Source organism: Triturus cristatus, chromosome 7, assembly GCF_964204655.1.
Source record: "Triturus cristatus chromosome 7, aTriCri1.1, whole genome shotgun sequence".
In the NCBI taxonomy this organism is placed as follows: domain Eukaryota; kingdom Metazoa; phylum Chordata; class Amphibia; order Caudata; family Salamandridae; genus Triturus; species Triturus cristatus.
This window is the reverse complement of record NC_140590.1, coordinates 730,191,133-730,210,012: the sequence shown is the minus strand read 5'-3', so window position 1 is coordinate 730,210,012 and position 18,880 is coordinate 730,191,133.

The window sequence follows — 18,880 nt, the reverse complement described above, 5'->3', positions numbered from 1 at the left end:
TTTACATTTTGCCACTTCATGGTCTGGGGATAAACAGTAAATACACTTACTGTGTGGGTCCTCAGAGAACAAACGCAGCTTTCCACATGAAGAACATGGTCTAAACAAAGATTTCTTACTAGAAGACATCCTCACTGACAAAAACTGAGCAGAGCTCAGGGAGACTCCCTGTCACACGACGTGCGGTAGAAAATCTGAGGTGAGAAGCTCTGAGGAGAAGGTTCTAGAGAGGGGCTGACGCCTGATTGGCTGGAGTTCGGACTTACATAATGACAGAGATAGACTACAAAGGTCTTTTGTCTCTCTCCATTGTATTCCTATGGAGTTTTTCTCTTATAGGTACACTATGTGTGTTTTACACCTATATACGCTAATTATGTGATTACTTATGTATATATTTTACTATATATATATATATATATATTGCTATTTTATTTACCGTGGGACTCCCACTCCGACGACGGGGAATATTCAAGCATGTGAATCTATGAAAGACACCCTAATACTGGAGAAACACATTGGCACTAGTTATATGTGCAGAATCCGAAGGCCAGCAAAAACAAAGTCAGCAAAAACAGGAGGTCTGAGAGCAAAAATAAAGGGGGAAATCACACCAAGGATGCCAGCTCTAACAGACATCTTCAAATACCTCCATAAACCAAACATCGATAGCACCTGCACATGCAGGAGCTAACCAATACAGATATCCCAAACAATAATATGAAGCAGACAATCACTAACTTTCAGAAATCAACATGCAGTATCAGAAAGATATGCAAGTACTCCCCCTGAACAAATGGTTGCACTTAGTCACATCATGGGGTCTCATCAACAGTATCTAGAATACTTCGTGTCAGACATTTACCATAAAACCTTCATGTTTACTGCCTGACAAGAGGAAACGCTATCAGGCCCTGTCAAGAAAGGACTCTTGAAACCAAAATACAGCACAGAAATTCAAGGAGGCCACTGCGCATTAGAACTTACTAACCAGCATGAATGCTTACAAGAACCCCATAAAGACTATGTAGGTCATCATACTAACACGCACATCAGAGCAACAAATACCATTATATAATCTTATACATTGAAACGCTTTCTAAAAAACTACTTCACACCTTCATAAACCTTTTCAGACACTCGTATCTCTTAGAAAGAACAGCAGACACAAAGGCATGTCTTCAGATACCACAGCTTTGAATGCCCATACGCACCCACGTAACCCTCAGATATAGGAAATCAATAGTTGACCCTTTGTAAGCCATAGCACACACCTGCCATCCAGGGTCACTGTCCAACATCCACACCACAATACTTCATGTACATACGACACCCATGCATTCAAACTCTTTCAGACATCCACACCTACCACCAGACACCTATACAGACCACCATTCATATATTCCCAATGAGAGATACGTACTTCCAGAAACCAGTACTGACACCGAAATGCACACTTGCTGGCCAGAACCTTCAAATACATGCCATCAGATACTTGCACCAACCTTATGAGATCATTTCAGTCCCGTACAACCCTATAATTACACTCAAGCTCCGAGAGACAACCTAAGGCACACAGGGAACTGGCAACTCATAGGCATGTTGTTACATATGCATGTAATAACATGTCCGTGGATATGATGTTCCCATAGCACACTATCAGTTATCCATCTCACACACGTGCACACACATGCGCGCTGTTAGAAATGGCCCTTTTTGCAGGGTTTTGACTAAACTTTTTGCTTCTTCCTCCTATTTTTTCCTGACCTGTGTGTGTTGGTTTTAGGACTCTGGGCACTTTACCACTGCTGATCAGTGCTAAAGTGCATATGCTATCTGTGTAAACTGTGTTTTGATTGGCGTTTCCATGATTGGCCTATTTGATTTATGTGTCAGTCCCTAGTAAAGTGCACTGCGAGTGCCAGGGCCTATAAATCAAATGCTGTTGGTGGGCTGCAGCACTGGATTGTACCACCCACGCAAACAGCCCGTAAAGTGTAACTCTGGCCTGCCATTGCAGAGCCTGTGCGCAGCCTGGGGCTGCCATGTCGACTTGGCAAGTGCACACACTTGCAAGCCACTAAACCTTCCCTTTCTTACATGTGAGGCGCCCCTCTGGTAGGCCCAAGGTACCCCCATGGGCAGGGTGCATTGTATGTGAGAGGTAGGACATGCCCTGGTGTGTGTGGCATGTCCTGATAGTGAATTACAGCCTACTTCGTTTTTCACTATTGCAAGCCTACCTGTTCCCCATAGGCCAGAATGGCCAGTTTGATTATTCATCCTATAATCTTAAGTGACCCAGGGAACATGGTAGAAATTCGAGTTTAGTATGCCTGAACTCAGAATGTTAAACTACATCTTTTAGTGAAGTTGGTTTCAACATTGTGTTTGAAAATACCACTTTTAGACAGTAGGTATTTTCTTATCTAACCATCCAAACCTGCCTCTGCTAGGTTGTGTATTCCTTGTCTGGAGTTTGAGCGACAGGGGCTGGGGGATTCCAGGAGACGGATTGAGCCAGCACAGGGCTGAATAGAGAGATCTGCATGTAGATGGGTGGGAGGAGTTGCATCTGGGACCTGAATAGGACTGTGCCTTCCCTCCCCAATGCTGGCTCCACCTCCTGTGGTGCGTCTGATGTCCCCGGCCTGCACTGTGAAAGGAAAGAAGGAGGAACACGCCGTTACACTAGGAACCCTGCTCAGGCGACTGCCGAAATCTGAAGTACATGTGAAATACACCATACTTCGTTAAGCTTTCAAGACTTGCTTTATTTTCAAGAACAAATACATTGATTCAAGCCCTGATGAAGGTCTCCTTGAGGGAATGAAACGCGTTGGCTGACCATCCTTTTACCAACCCAAATCTATTTTTGAATTAAAGAGGACATTTAGTTACAACGTTTTGGCTCATTGGACTATCTCATTCGTGCACCCCCTCTTTCATTTGTTTATGAAAGAAGGAGTTGTCAACAAAGTGTTCCAGGGCTGACCAGAACGGGTTTAAACTAGGCAATGGCCTCTCTGCCTTCAGAGAACAAAGAAACTGATATAAATATTGGGGCCCAGACCCCAGAGATTTAGATTACTTCTGAACTAAGGAACCTGCCAGGAAGAAGAACCGGGAAAGCGGGAGGAGGAGTACTGCCCCTATGCTGCATGTTGAGGCGTTGGCCTGCAGTGGTTGCTTCTGTCTTGGGTAGGGAAAGGACTGGACTGTGCTTTCATCATCCTGCTGTTAGAATTTTCTCCAAGGGCTTGGAAGTCTCAGGGATAGAAAAGACTTCAGAGAACTCGCTGGAATCAAGGAACCTGCCAAGAAGAAGAGCTGGAAGAGCTCCCAGGAGGAGTACTGCCCCTTTGCTGTGTTGTTGTTTTGTTGGGTTGGCCTGCAGCTGCTGCTTCTGCCTTGGGTCGTGAAAGGACTGGACTTTCTCTACTTGTGCGGAGTATCTCCAAGGGCCTGAAACAGAGCTGGCCTCCTGTTAGGAAGTCTCAGGGACTGCAAAGACTTCACCAACCTCTGGGTACCGCTCCTGGAACCGCCGCATCAGTTGCCACAGAGAAGAGGGAACCGTCACCGACTCCGTCATCCGACTCAGTCACCGGCCTTGTGTCCTGAAGGCACCGCAGGCCGCACCGTCTCGCCCTGCACCGCACGCCTTGGTCTCACCGACACCTTCTGCATGATCGTCTGCCTGCGCCGCATCGAGAGGCACCGCAACCCGCATAGCCTCGCTTCACTTTGGCTCGAAACCTGTGACCGCCTCGTCACGCACAGCTGTCCGGCTCGGCCAGCACCAATTTCTGCCAACCGGCTCTGTCGCTTGCATCGCAACTTGCCAGCACCGCATCGAGCACCGTCTTGCCCTGCACCGCACGCCTTGGTCTCACCAACGCCATCTGGACGATCGTCACCGAACCGCTGCCTGCACCGAATCGACGGACACCGCACTGTCCACCGCTTCCACTTTGCACCGTAACCGCGACGGACATCACGACCGGCTCGGTCACCTGCACCGCAACCTGCCAGCACCATCTCGCCCTGCACCATAAGCCTTGGTATCACCAACGCCGTCTGGCCGATCGTCACCGAACCGCTGCCTGCACCGCATCGAGAGGCACCGCACCGTGCACCGCTTCCACTTTGCATCGCAACGGATGCCAAGACCGACTTGCACCTCCGTGTGAGCCGCACTAAGAAAGGTACTGTTAACGAATCTGTCCCGCTGTTGCTGGCCCGTACCGACGTGGTCAACGGGAACTGCGAGACTGTTTTCAGCATAGCGGTAGGCTCGGACTGAGCTACCGACTTGTACGAACTGTGTTTTCAACGTATTCTTGCAATTTAAAGAAAGCTTGAGAATTAACTTTCTTTGAAGTACTGTATTGTGGATTTTTATCGTATTTGGTCTTGTTTTTAAGTACAACTCGTTTGCGACATTTTGGTTGTTTTGCTACAGAATCCAGGTACTTTGTAAGTAAAAGGGTCGCAGAGACCACTGCTTTGAACTGAACTCCTCTTTGCACACACTGAACTATTTTGACAGCATTGAGAATAATCCTATTTTACAGTATTGTGTCTTTTTACCGTTATTGGTCTTGTGTTAAGTCTATATATAAAGATACTTATTTTTTATATAACTACTTGTGTGGTGTCCCTTTGTAGTGTTCTTCACTGTGTTACTGTGTATGGTCATAAATGCTTCACACACTGCCTCAGATAAGCCTAGCTGCTCGTGCTACGTTACCACAGGGTTGAGCAGGGGTGTAGCCCTCTTACTCTCACTTAGGAAGAAGGGTCCCTACTTGGACCGTGGCCAGCCATTGCCAACTAGACACCCCCATTTCTAACACCTCCCATCAAAAAAAACAGCAGCGTATTCCCAGTTCCCACCCCTCAATGAAGCACAGCAGCGTATCCCTAGGTAACACTCCTCACTGAAGCACAGCAGCAACCTCCATTACAACCCCTCATTCTCCCAGTAACCACCCCTCAATTAAGCACAACAGCGCACACTCCCAGTTACCACCCATCAAGAAAAGCACAGCTGTGTACTGTTACCACCCCTCAGTGAAGCTCAGCAGCATTATTAGTCATCACTGCTCAAAAAAGCACAGTAGTGAAGTCCATTACCACCCTTCATAATCTTATTCCCTGCCCTTCAAAGCCTGGCTGTGTAGTCCTGGTTAGCATTCCTCAGTTAAGTACAGCAGCGTATTTCCAGTTACCACCTCTCAAATAAGCACAGCAGGGAACTCCGTTAACACCCCTCAATGAAGCACAGCAGCGTACTACATGTTCCCACCCATCAATTAAGCACAGTGGTGTACTCCGTTAGTACACCTCATTGAAGTACAGCAGCGCACTTCCAGTTAAAACCTGTCAATGAAGCAAAGCAGCGTACTTCGTTACCACCCCTCCATGAACCACAACGGCGTTCTCCGTTACAACCCCTCAATGAAGCACAGCAGCGTATTCCTAGTTAATCTTCCATACTGAAGCACAGCAGTGAACTCTGATACAACCCCTCATACTCCATTACCACCCCTCACTTATGCACAGCAGTGCTCTCCCAGTTACAACCCATCAAGAAAGCACAACTGCATACTCTGTTACCAACCCTCAGTGAAGCTCATCAGCGTACTTCGTTATCACCAGTCAAAAATAGCAAAGCAGCGAAGTCCATTGTCACCCCTCATAATCCCATTCACCACCCCTCAAAGCACAGCAGCATAGCCACATTTACTAACCCCCAGTTAAGCACAGCAGGGTACTCCTTACAACCCTCAATTAAGCACAGCAGTGAACTATGTAATCAGCCCTCTGAAGCACAGAGGAGGACTCCGTTAGCACACCTCATTAAAGCACAGCAGCATACATCCAGTTACTACATCTCATTTAAGAAAGTGAAGCGTACTCTCAATAAACACCCTTTAATGAAGCACAGCAACATGCGTACTTCCAGTTACCACCACTCAATGCACAACGGCGTACTACATTGCACCTCTCAATGAAGCACAGCTGTCTTCTCCCAGTTACCACCCATCAAAAAACAAAAACAGTGGCATATTCCCATTTCCCACACCTCAATGAAGCACAGCAGCGTATTCCTAGTTAACTCTCCTCACTGAAGCACAGCAGCGACCTTAGTTACAACCCCTCATTCTCCCAGTTACCACCCCTCAATTAATCACAACTGCGCACTCCCAGTTACCACCCAAAAAAAAGCACAGTAGTGAAGTCCATTACCACCCTTCATAATCGTGTTCACTGCCCTTCAAAGTTCTGCTGTGTAGTCCTGGCTAGCATTCCTCAGTTAAGTACAGCAGCACACTTCCAGCTACTACCTCTGAAATAAGCACAGCAGGGTACTCCCAGTTACCAACCCTCAATAATGCACAACAGCTTACTCGGTTATTACCCCTCAGTGAAGCACAGCACCATATTTCCAGTTACCACACTCCATTAAACCAAGTCAGCGTACTTTTAGTTACCACTTCTCAATGAAGCACAGCAACATACTTGCAGTTATTGCCCTTCAATGAAACACAGCAGCATAGTCTGTTACCAGCCCTCGTACTCCCAGTTAGCACACCTCAATTAAGCACAGCAGCGTACTCCGTTACCACCCCTAGGGAAAACACAGCAGCACACTGACCATCCTTCAGTTAACCACAGCAGTGTACTTCGTTACCACTGCTCAATGAAGCACAGCAGTGTAGTGCATTACCACCCATCAATGAAGCACAACACACTCCCAGTTACCACCTGTCAAACCTGGTACCATTAGCATGGATCTCACTTCCATTTTTTGCTGTTGCCTTCTGTGTTTTTGCTACATGTTTTGCTGGTATAGATGCTTTGGGCACTTTGCCACTGCTAATCAGAGCCAAAGTGCAAGTGCTCCCAATTGTTATTATAATGGATTAGTGACTCCATGATTGGCTTATTTGGTAAACTTGTCAGACCCTAGTACAGTGCACAGCTTGTGCAGAGGGCCTGTAAATCAAATTCTGCTGGTGGGCTTGCAGCACCGATTATGCCACCCACCGGAGCAGCTTGTAAATTATGGCTCAGGCCTGCCATCACAGAGCCTGTCTGCAGTCTGGGACTACCATGTCGACTTGGCAAGTGCACACACTTGCCGGTCCCCAAACCTTCCATTTTATACGTGTCAGCCACCCCTAAGGTAGGCCAAAGGACTGGGTGCATTGGATGTGTGTGGCATGTTCTGATTGTGAATTACAGCCATTTTCGTTTTTTACTTTTGCAAGGCTACCTTCTCCCATAGGCCCGAATGAGCAGTTTGATTATAACACCTTATTATCCAAACTGACCCAGGGAACAAGGTAGAAATTCGAGTTTAGTATGCCTGAAAGCAGAATGTTAAAATACATCTTTTAGTGTGGGTGATTTTTGCATTCTGTGTTTGAATATACTACTTTTAGAAAGTGGGTATTTTCTTGCCTAGCCATTCAGCATGCCTCTGCTAGGTGTGTGTATTCCATGTCTGGTTTGTGAGTGACAGGGGGCTGGAGAGGGCTTTGGCTACAGCAGTCTAATGAGTGAGGGCTGGGCTGAGTAGGACCAGCATGGACTAGAGAGTGGGGGGGCAGAGATTTCCTTTCACTTACCTGAGCACTCAGAATGGAGAGTAGGAGGAGGAGATTTCCTTTCAGCTGCCTGGACCAGGTCTGCTCTCAGACAATGCTGTCTCCACCTCCTGCCGGGAAGCTGCACAGAACTGGCTTTGGCTAGGCACAGGACTCCCTGCCTTCAGAGCAAAGGATTTACCGGTATAAATATTGGGGCCCACACCCCAGAACTTTAGATCACTTTCGGGAATCAAGACGAACCTTTGCTAAGGAGAAGAAACAAGAAAGCTGAAGGAGACTGCCCCTGTGCTGTGCTATTTCTGGGGTTGGCCTGCAGTGGATACTTTATCTACCAAGGAAAGGGGAAGAGAACTTTTCATAATCTTTAAGAAGAATCTCCAAGGGCTTGAAGTGTGCTGGTCTCCTGCCTGAAGTCTCAGGGATACAAGACTTCACCACCAGCTCCCCTGAATTCCCTTGCTGGGGATTCTACCTGCAGAGAGGTGCCTACTGTTGTTTGGGCCCTCTAAGACTGCGTGTCACTGGGAGCTGGAAGCGCGACGCAACAAGGAGAAGCGTGTCGCTGCCGCAGCAGGTGCCGTTGCATCGCCGAAGCGTGCCACCGCCGCAGCTGTTCACCATCGCATCATCGACGAAGAGCGTTGCAGAACCGGAGAAACGTGTTGCCGCCGCAAAGGTCATCGTCGCATCACCGGAGAAGCATGTCGCAGGGCCTGTCGTGACTCAGAAGGCACTGAGTCGCCAAACGGCTGTCGGGCGTGCACGCATCACATCCACGTTGTCGCATGGCATCCAAGACGCCATTTTGTCGCATCGCACCGGATCGTCGCATCACATCGAGACGCCATCCTGTTGCATCATAACCGGAGAGCAGTAAGAAACCGACGCATCACCTCACACAGTAAGGAGGCGAGCAACTCCCCTGTGCAGCAGTAAGGAACCCGCGCATCCACTCCCCTGAGTGTAAGGAACCGACATCACCATCCCTGCGACCCTTTTGTATGTATTGCGTGACGCATCCAAGGTACTGTGAGTAAAGTGTTGCATTTACCATCTACATTGAACTAAGCAATTTCCTACCATTTTAAAGAATTTTTGATTACAGTATTGAGGATTGTCGTCGTTGTGTTAAGTCTAGTAAAGGTTACTTATTTTTCTAAATCTGTGTGGTGTCAATTTATAGTGTTTTCACTGTATTACTGTAGGTGTTCACAAATGCTTTACACATTGCCTCTGAGCTAAGACTGTCTGCTCATGCCAAGCTACCAAAGGGGTGAGCAGGGGTTATCCAGAAGTGTACCCCCCTTTCCCTGACTAGAAGCAAGGGTCCCTATTTGGTCAAAGGTACCTACCTCTGCCAACTAGAGACCCCCAGTTCTAACACCACCCATCAGTGAAGCACAGCGGCATACTCCCAATTACCACACCTCATTAAAGCACAGCAGTGTACTCCCAGTTAAGACCCTTCAATGAAGCACAGCAGCATACTCAGTTACCACCCCTCAGTGAAGCGCAGCAGCTTATTCCCAGTAACAACCCCTCAGTGAAGCACAGCAAAGTACTCCCAGTTACCACTGTGAAACATAAGGTGCCTGATAGGCAAACTACTTCAAAAACAATCAGCATGAGTCTGTTCATTTCAGGTAGACGCAAGATGCAAGTCCCAAGAATGTAAGGGGTACAGTTCAAACTCACCAGTATTTATCCAGGGACCCTTCATTTCCTTCAATGTCTCTGGCTGGAAAATCGTAAATGGACTTGGCTGCCTTCAAGTCATCCACGTGGGCACACTGTAGAAGAGAGCAAAGTGAGAAGTCAATTCCACAGAGCAAGTCAGAGGCATGCACAGAGACCAGTGTATGAAACTACTGAAAAGTTAATTACGTAGATTGAGGTATGCAAGATCGGCTCATGAAAAGACAAGAGTACCAAAGCACTGAGAAGTCAATTATGCAGAACAAGTCAGAGGTATGCAAGATCGCCTCACAAAGAAACCAGTGCATCAAATACTGATAAGTCAATCAACGTAGCTTTATTTGGTTTTGAGGATACAAACCATAAAACCAAACAAGTACAATAAAAACTTAAGATAGTAAAGATGAAAAGAAATGCAAATAAAACATAGGATTAAAAAAAAAAACAAATCAGCTAATCTTTGTACGTTTCTGAACATGCAGAAGTGGTTATTCAGTACATCGTCGCAGTTACTAGAGAACTTAAGACTCGGAGCCTATTCACGGCTATTCCTCAGCCTTACAGAAACCTTTATAAAGCTAAGTACGCTAAAAATATTATCTCCGGAAAGCAGCTGTAGGCACATAAGAGCAGGCCTAACTTGTAAAAAAATGTCCCTTAACCCAAGCATAATCTGCCTTACAGAGCTCCTTAGGAGCCTAAAAAGGTCATTCCTGCCTAAGTCCTGCAAAGAGGTCCTGATATACTTAAGCCACGGGCACATGAAATGCAGGATCCAGGGACAAATCTTTTAGAATCTCCCTACTTTAAGACCTGCCTTTAACCAGATCCTCAACTAAAGTGCAAGAAGGGTGAAAGGCCACAATACAATATAAAATCTATGTCCAATTACTCATACATCCTTATCCACCAAAAAAGAGGTGGTACTTTGAGGAAGACACAAAAGCCTCCATAAAAACTTAATTTCTACTATTTGCAGCTCCAAATGGTTAGCACAACCTCGGATTTCACTCCCATAGATTACTTCAGAAATACATTTTGCACTGTAAATCTTTTCCTTGTAATAAAAGGAAGCCAACTCAGTGCTGAATCGAATACTATTCTGAAATATAATACTCTGGTCTTGGAAAGAACACTGGATCCTAATTTAAAACGAGTTGATTTAGAGTACCATCACAAAGGATTTCTTCTCATTAATCGAGAAGTCCAAATCTTCTATGAACTTAGAAAAGGATCTCAACAGGGATTGTAAACCTCTAGCTGTCTTAGCGATGAGGACCGCAATATCCGCATATAAATACTGGTAGACTACGTGACCCACATTCGGACAATCTGATTTCACATCAATCGGGGTCTGCTCTAATCTGTCAATGTATAGATTAAACAAAAACAGCCAAAATTCAACCATGCCACACCCCTCCTTTAATCCTAAAATTAGGTGAGCACTCCAAGTCTTCATGGAAACTGACCGATGCCTCTGTGTCCCTATAAAGGTCTCTCAGAAACAAAATGTCCATCTCCACCCCCAGTGAAACATGACTTGCCACAATTTTGTTCCATTTACCCGGTCAAACGCAAATGAAAGGTCCATAAAACCTAAGTGTAGGAGACCAGAACGGGCAACTGTGTATTTCTCTAAAATAAAGTATCAGTTCAAACACTTGAGTACAGTGGACCATCCAGCACAAAAGCCATACTGAGATTCTGACAGCACATTGTTTTACTCAGCCCACACTGACAGTCTTTCCAGTAAAATACGACCTACAACCTTCACTACAGAATTGAGTAGGGAGATTGGCATACAGTAGGATGGGCTTTCTGTCCCAGCGTAAAAAAATTGGTAAAATGATGGACATAGCCCAAGACTGAGGTGGACCTACCAACACCGCTGCATTAAGTGCAGTTAGAAAAGGCACTCTGATATCACTCACGAATATATCAGGCGGAATGCCATCCAAGCTTGGTGCTTTGGTAATGGGTAAACCCATAAAGCTCCTTAACTTTCTCTCAGAAAAAGGTCAACTTAGCGGACCCAATCATCACAGAATTGCAGTTCTGTTGTTCCAACTGGCCTATCTTGTATGTATCCTTAAAGTGAGCCACCCATGCATCTTCCGGACCAATATCAGGGGCCACTAATAATAATACTCCAGAATCTTGAGCTGCTATTCAGATGCTTACCTCAATTAGACCTGTCCAGGCCTCCTCCTTTATGTCCTTTTTACGGTTTGGCTGTTCTTTTATACCAACAGTGACATTTCTTTATGCTGGCTAGATCCCATGGCTCAACACTCAGAGCACTCTTAAGCTCCCTCAGTGCTTTCAAGCATACAGAGTCAAACCACCTGGGACGATTAGTTCACGTGAAGGACTTGGGTGTCTCCAGCAAACCAAACACTACTTTAGAGATCTCAACATTGGTCCTTTAAATCTCCCAGGCATTACTTGTAATGGACATAGAAATATCTAGCCCCCTTTCGCTATTGGAGTCCAAGAACTAGTAAAAAGCCTCAGGTATTATCTGGGTCCACTTATGTCTACCGACCTGGCTTGTAACCTTAACCACTTGGACACTGACCCTTGGGTTTTTTGTCAGTGCAGACTAACAGATAGAGACGCATACTGTATTATGGTTGCTGAAAGGGCTCATCTGTATCCAAAATTTGGAAATATGCATCAAAAGTGGAGTGGAGACAAAAAAAACAAGCATTGACATAGCCAATAGGGCTCGCTTTTGGGACCTTATAAGTGTTTAGCCATGCAACAGTTGGTGTTGTTGCACCAAGGATTTTGTGCTGCATAACTAAATACTTATAAGGTCCCAAAGGCGAGACCTAATGGCTATGCCAATGCTTGTTCTGGGTGGAGGTAGTTGGAGGGGTAGCGAGTCAGATGTGGGCGGACCCACCCCTGGGGGGGAGGGGGGGGGGGGGGGGGAGTAGGAAGCACAGGCGAAGGAGGCTTCATTGGAGGATGATTAAGAAAAATAAGTGAGAAAGAGTCTGGGAATCAAAGGAGGTTATTGGGAGAAAGGTGAAAAGAATGAGTGAAGCAAGATGGTGTGAGAATGCTGGGGTGGAGAAAGGGATCATGTTTAAGAAGTTTTGATGTTATGATAAACATTGAAGCGGTTTAAATGCTTGCATTCGTGTCCTAATAAATGTTCTTTTACACATCACTGGAGCGTGGCACGTGATTGCCTCATGATGATGAGGAGCGAGCGGCTGAGGGAGATGGGACTGGGGTGGGTGGTGAGGGTGCAGGGTTCCATGCACTGGTTGTGCGCTTAGGCAAAATGAGGGCGAGCTGCAGGAGAAGAGGCAGGGGGGAGCAGGTCAAGGCTCCAAACATCCGGGTGGAGGAGGCCCTGGCACAGTGAGGGGAGAGGCGTCTGCTTTGAGGGAGAGGCGCGCATCTGCTGAGTGGGTGGGTTTTGCACGCCAGCTAGGTGTCTACGGTGCACCCACCATAAAGATCTGGAGGATGAGGGAGGAGATACGGTGACCGGGACTGGTCAGCTTGAGGTTTGGGGGCAGGAGAATCAGGCAGGTACGGGAGGTGGGAATTGGATGTACGAGAATGTGAGGGAAAAAAGAGTGGAATGGGGGAACAGGCAAAACAAGACTGAGGCAAGCAAGAGTGAGAGTGAAAGAGGAAACAGGATGCATAACTAAAAGAGGTAAAAGTGAGAAAGAAATGAGGGAATATGCGGAAGCAGAAGCAGCAACAAAAAAAAGCAGGAGACCAACAAAAGGGTTACAGCGAATTGGAGCAAGAATGAGAGGCAAAGAGAGAGAAGGAAGGGGCAAAACAACAGAAAACAGAGGAAATAAAGAGAGAGAGAAAAGGGTGCAAGAGTGCAAACAAGCATTGGTCGCACGGCAGTAAAAGTAACGTCGCGCAGCCGTAAAAGCGAAAGTCATTGCGATCACTCTGAAAGCGAAAGTGATCGCGATGACGCACTAAAGCACGCTAGGGATGCGCGCGCAGCAGCGGGGGGAGGGGCGGAGATGGTGCTGAAGGCTGGAACAGGAAAGGCCGATGGCTGGGCAAGAAGGGAGCGGTGAATGCGGGGAGCAGCTGTGCGCGTGCACGCCATTGTGCACTCCAGCTTGTAGCCAGCACAAAAATGTGGGTAGCACTTTGAAAACCCACCTACTAAATGTCTCGCAGGGCAGCGCATGTGCTGGCTCAGGCGAGTCCTAAAAACCAAAGGAAAGAACGAGCTGGTTATGCGCCCTTTTCACATTTGAAATATAAGCTAAGAACTAGGAGTGATCCGATTCCACTTAACGCTGCTACACGAAAAGGTCATTAACATTCTCTTCTAGCTGGCTGTTGATCATTTTAACTTTTTGGTGATTATTTTTCTCAATTCCAGAGCATAAGGTTCACCTTTAAAATAAATTGGGCTATGGGGATTTTGTTCCAATCCAAAGCTCAAGTTTGTTACTGTTTAGGAGTTGTTTCTCAGTGGCCTCAACCAGTTTCAGCACAGAATATTGAAAAGGCACTAAATGTAAATCTCAAGCCCCAAAATGCAGTCTCTAAATATTGATCAGCAACCGTGAACACTCCTGAAGGACAAGTAGAAGTGATTTATTCCACATATAAAAGAGGCTGCTTCCTTAGGAGGCCTCAATTCAATTAGCTACTGATGGATACTTCTAACTGCAATTTCCTCAAGTTAAAAAATATGCCCAGAGATGCACCCCGTAGAAGATCATTAATTACTGCCTGAAGTGGGAGCAACCTGTTAAAATTGAGGGTCTACACTGTCTCTCTACACCAGCAACGATGACGCATGTAATCACGAGATATGGGCAAGCGCAGATTCGGAATTGGTTTGATGCGGTTGTTGATGATGTTTTTGTTGATTGTATGTAATCCTACGATACTGGATAGGACGTGGACTAACTTCTCTCCTTCTTCTAAATGTTAACATTCATATGTCCATCATTGTACGGAAATCCTGTATTGATCTCTATAAAATCAATAAAATTTGTTCCCCCCCAAAAAATACACCCAGGTGCCAGACTAGATACAGATAATTCTTCCAGCAATGCTCCTACATGTAGATGTGCTGTATGGCTCCATGGGAGTGCCATGCCTCCCCATAAGTGACAGAGCAGAGCCACATTTAAGCCCCACCCATGAATGCCTGTGTCAATTTCTTACGTTTTTCTGCTTCCACACCCTCAGACGTTGAGTGCAGAACAAACAGACAGATCTTAGAATCTATTTAGCAAAACCTTGTTCTTATGCTAGATACTACTAACCACAGAATCCAGATCATTGTGATTGTTAGGATAGATACAATAGCAGTATGTCCAAAAAGAGGAGGGACTGAAAAGTAGAGCAAAAAGTCCAGTAGAACAGAGGGTGAAGTGGCCTCTCCACTGTACCGGCATGCCATGGCAGTCATTTCCTCAACATATGCACCAAACCCACATAGAAACCTGGCGGATGCCTAGAACAGGTACCCCTCATACCATAGGCATCATACTGATGTAAAAGCTCACAAAGTTCTTTTATGGTAAAGTTGATGGAACCTTTCCTCCTCCTTCAAGGAGCAAGGCAGTGCAAAATATGCTGGCAGAGTAATTGATTGGCCAATGTGAAGGGAGTCACCAGCTCTGCTTGGAAGGTCACCCTGATCCTTAATACCACATTGTCTGGAAAGGAGGAGGTGTCAGGTGGTTGCACCGACCGCATCAGAAATTGACTCATGGGACGTGCTGACATAACCTGAATGAGGAAGACAGTTTTCAGCGTGAAGAGTCATAAGTTACAGCTGTACATATCCACAAAGGGCTTCAAAGTGAAACGTCAAGAGAAAGTTCAGGTCCTATTGAGGCAACACAAACGGTTTGTGGGTGAAACATGTGTCAAACATTTTATAAAATGCATCACTACCGGTGACTTAAAGATCGTTGGTCAGGCAACACAGAAATATCAACGGGACAATGAATAATCCTTCACTGTGCCTACTGCAATATACTTTATTGGGCTAATGAACGAACAAACCAAAGAACATTAGAAAGGTTGGCTTGTATGGTGTGTGTTTTGAGAACCACACCAAACAAAAAAAATTCCAGCTTCCAGCATAATTCAACTTTGAGGAAGGGCGCTTGGCTTCTGCGATGACATCAATCACTTTGGTTAGCAAGTCACACACATTTACGTTTGGAGGTGTAGGTTGTGGAGACTCTGTTGCTGGACCCTACCCTACTACTGAGAGAGCAGGTCCTCCTGAAGTAGAAACCTGATCCGAGGACAAATACTAAGGCTCAGGAGCTCTGGGTGACACTTTGTCTTGGCCCCGTCCAGACACTGAGAATGTCTTGGGCCTGATCTGTATTGATCTTTCTAAGAACCCAGGAGAGAGAGAGAGGTGGAAACGTGTAAAGGAGGCCATCCTTCCATTCCATCTAGAATGCAGTTCCTAAAGAGCATTATGGAGGAAACTCCAATACCAGAATTGTTGACACTGTGCATTCAATGGTGGCGAACAGCTACAAGGCAGGGAATGCTCCACTGCTCAAAGACTCACTTCCCCACCTCAGGATGCAGCCACCACTCACGATCTGCCAGACAAAGCTTGCTCAGGTAATCCACGCTGACTTTCATGGACCCTGCTAGGGGGTTGGCGATCAGGAAGATCTTTTGATGGTCCAGAGGCACATGGCCTCCTGGCATCGGATACAGAACCCACTTTCTTCTGCTTGTTGCAGTATCACATAGCCATTGTGTTGTCAATGGGGAACTGAACCTGCCACCCTATAATGGATGGGGTAGGAAAGGCCAGACTGATTATCCAAAGCTCCACAAAACAGTTGGCTCTCCACTGGAAACCCGAGGCATCTGGTCTCCACCCCTCCCAGATGACCCCTTAACGCAGCAGTGATGCATCGGCCATCACAAAGATCTCTGGGTGGGAGCTGCCATAGGTCAAGTTGGCATCTACCAGCCACCACTGCAGATCTGCGCCGTCTCCTTGAGGATCTGAAAGGAGTCAGAGAGGAAATCCTGATGCTGGGCCTACTGAGTTCTGAAGGTCCAATGCAAGGCCTGCATGCGTCACCTAGCATTCAGCATGAGCAGGATACTCAAGACCAGTAGGCCAAGAAGTGTCAGAGTAATGCTCACCAAAACTCAGGCCTGTTCCAGAAACATCTGGATCATTTCCTGAACATACTGGACTCAAGCAGCAGAGGAAAAGCTTTGAACATCACCATGTTCAGAATCGCCACAATAAATTGAATAATCTGTTTGGGGCTAAGTCAGGACTTCTACCCATCGATGGTAAATGCCACCGATATCAGGACATCGGCCATCGTTGGGAGGTGGTCTATGACTAACTGCAGCGAGCCTGCTTTTAGCAACAAGTCTTTAAGGTATGGGAATAAACATACTGAGGACCTCGAAATATAGGCAGCAACCATTAATAACACTCCAACATTTTCATGAATACCTGAGGGTCAGAGGCGGGGCTAAATGGGAGCACAGTAAACCAAAACTGTTCCTGGCCTCCCTTGAACCTCAGAAAACCCCTGTAGGACTGTAGGATTGGCCTATGGAAATGGGTGCCCTGCAAGCCTAAGGACGCCATCCCACCACCGGCATCCAAAGGGGACAGGATCTAAGCCAGAGTGAGCATTTTGAATCTGTGAAGAGTGGGAGGAGGTTAGAAAAGTAGGCCTGGGGCCCACACCATACTCCAGAATGAGGAAGTAACGCAAATAGTATCCTTGCCCTTTCTCCAAGCCTGGTCTCTCTCTATGGCACCCTTGAACAACAAAATGCTGACTTCTGCAAAAGGATTGCAGAGTGCTCCTCAGAGTCGCTTCGGTGTTGGAGGAATGTGGGTTGGTGAGAAGAGAAAGGGTATAGCCCTTTTGAACAACATGTAGGACCCACCTTCCTGATGGAGATGGGACTGGAACTGGGCAGAAATGCCATATTATGCCTCAAGGGACTGAAAAATAAGGCGGCTGGACAGTAGCAGGGCTGGGAGAATTTAAGGACTGTTGGAAGAATTCTCCAGATTCAGTCCAGTGCCTGGAGATATTGTAAAGGTGAGGAATCTGTGGCTAGTCGAGTACCCACCAGAAAGAGCTTTACCAAAGTTAAGTAACTTGTTAATTAGCACTAAGAAGCTGTGGGGTGAAAACTGTTCAGAAAGATGAAAGGTCACTAGTCCAGAAGTATACAAGGCTGATTGTAAATCACTGGCCAATAGGAATGAACTGCGTGCAGTCGCGACACTCTGGACTTCAAACCTATGAAATAGTAATTCCTTTGGATATACAAGTCTATCCCCCTAATCCACAATGCTGTACATATTATGCTGTCTAGAGCAGCAATACTCGCATTAGATTAAGTTAATTGTGTTAAAGGTTTCGAAGCTGTATCCAGAATTACATCCAAGGAATGCTGAGGTTGACTCAGCCAATCAGAAGGCTTAAATATAATCAGTTTGTCTGCTGATGCCTGCCTTCAATGTAAGTTGAGTAGACATGTAAGGCACGAACATGAAGCACACATGAACAGCTGAAATAGTTTAGTGTTGAGTATGGGGTTGGGTAGACCGAGGCCTCATGGCCCACATGCCACCAGGCCTTTGGCCCTCGCACATAACTGGAGGGTAAAATACTACTCTGGGCAGAAGGCAATGCTATCTAACAAGCACATTTATTGAAATGTTGAGAGCCAGGCAGCAATCCGAACGCCCTTAATGCAGTCCATACCTACTAGTAAGGTTAGTCAGCGAAAGTAGTCGTATATTGAAACACCTTATTGCAGAAAGGACAGTCAGAAAGGGGAAATATGGCAGCCATGTGGTAATTAATGCTACCTGAAAGGCGTGATTTCTGTTCGAATAAGAAGCTTTACATTTTTTTGTAGTAAATCCTTATGGCCATTTAAACGAAAGTGAGCGTGAAAGTGAAAGTAATCTCGGTCAAGCGCGGCGAGCGCGCCCGCACACATGCACTGTAGCTCTAGGCTGGCCTGGTAGCACTTTTTGGAGCCCTCATAAAATGTCTCGCCAGACAAGCGCATGCACTGGGTCAGGCGAGACCTCAAAATCTATGTATGATTAACAACCTCTTCCTATAAAAGTAGGATTAACATCCCTTCTAGTTAGCAACATTACATCCAATGTAAAGGCTAAATTAATCTCATTCAACAAGGTGTTTAATCTAATGCCCTAACGAATGTGTTATAGATGTGTTCCAGATACAAGAGCGCACTCAACATCCAAAACCCCCAATTCCCTCGGGACCACACAGGTGAACATTAAAGTCCCCATCCACCATAATATATGCCAAAGAAGTTTTAAAGTACATCAGATTTTTAATCAACTAACCCAATATCTGTACATTGCATTCCTCATGAGGAAAAGATTGAGCATTATACAAATTTACCATTACACTTGATGTGGGCCAGCGGAGGAGACTAATAAAGCTGCATGGTGAGGACTCCAGTTGGCAACACCTAAAACCTCCCTTTTAATGCAAGTGAGAAAAATAATCAGCCAGCCCGCCCCTCTTCGCTCGTCC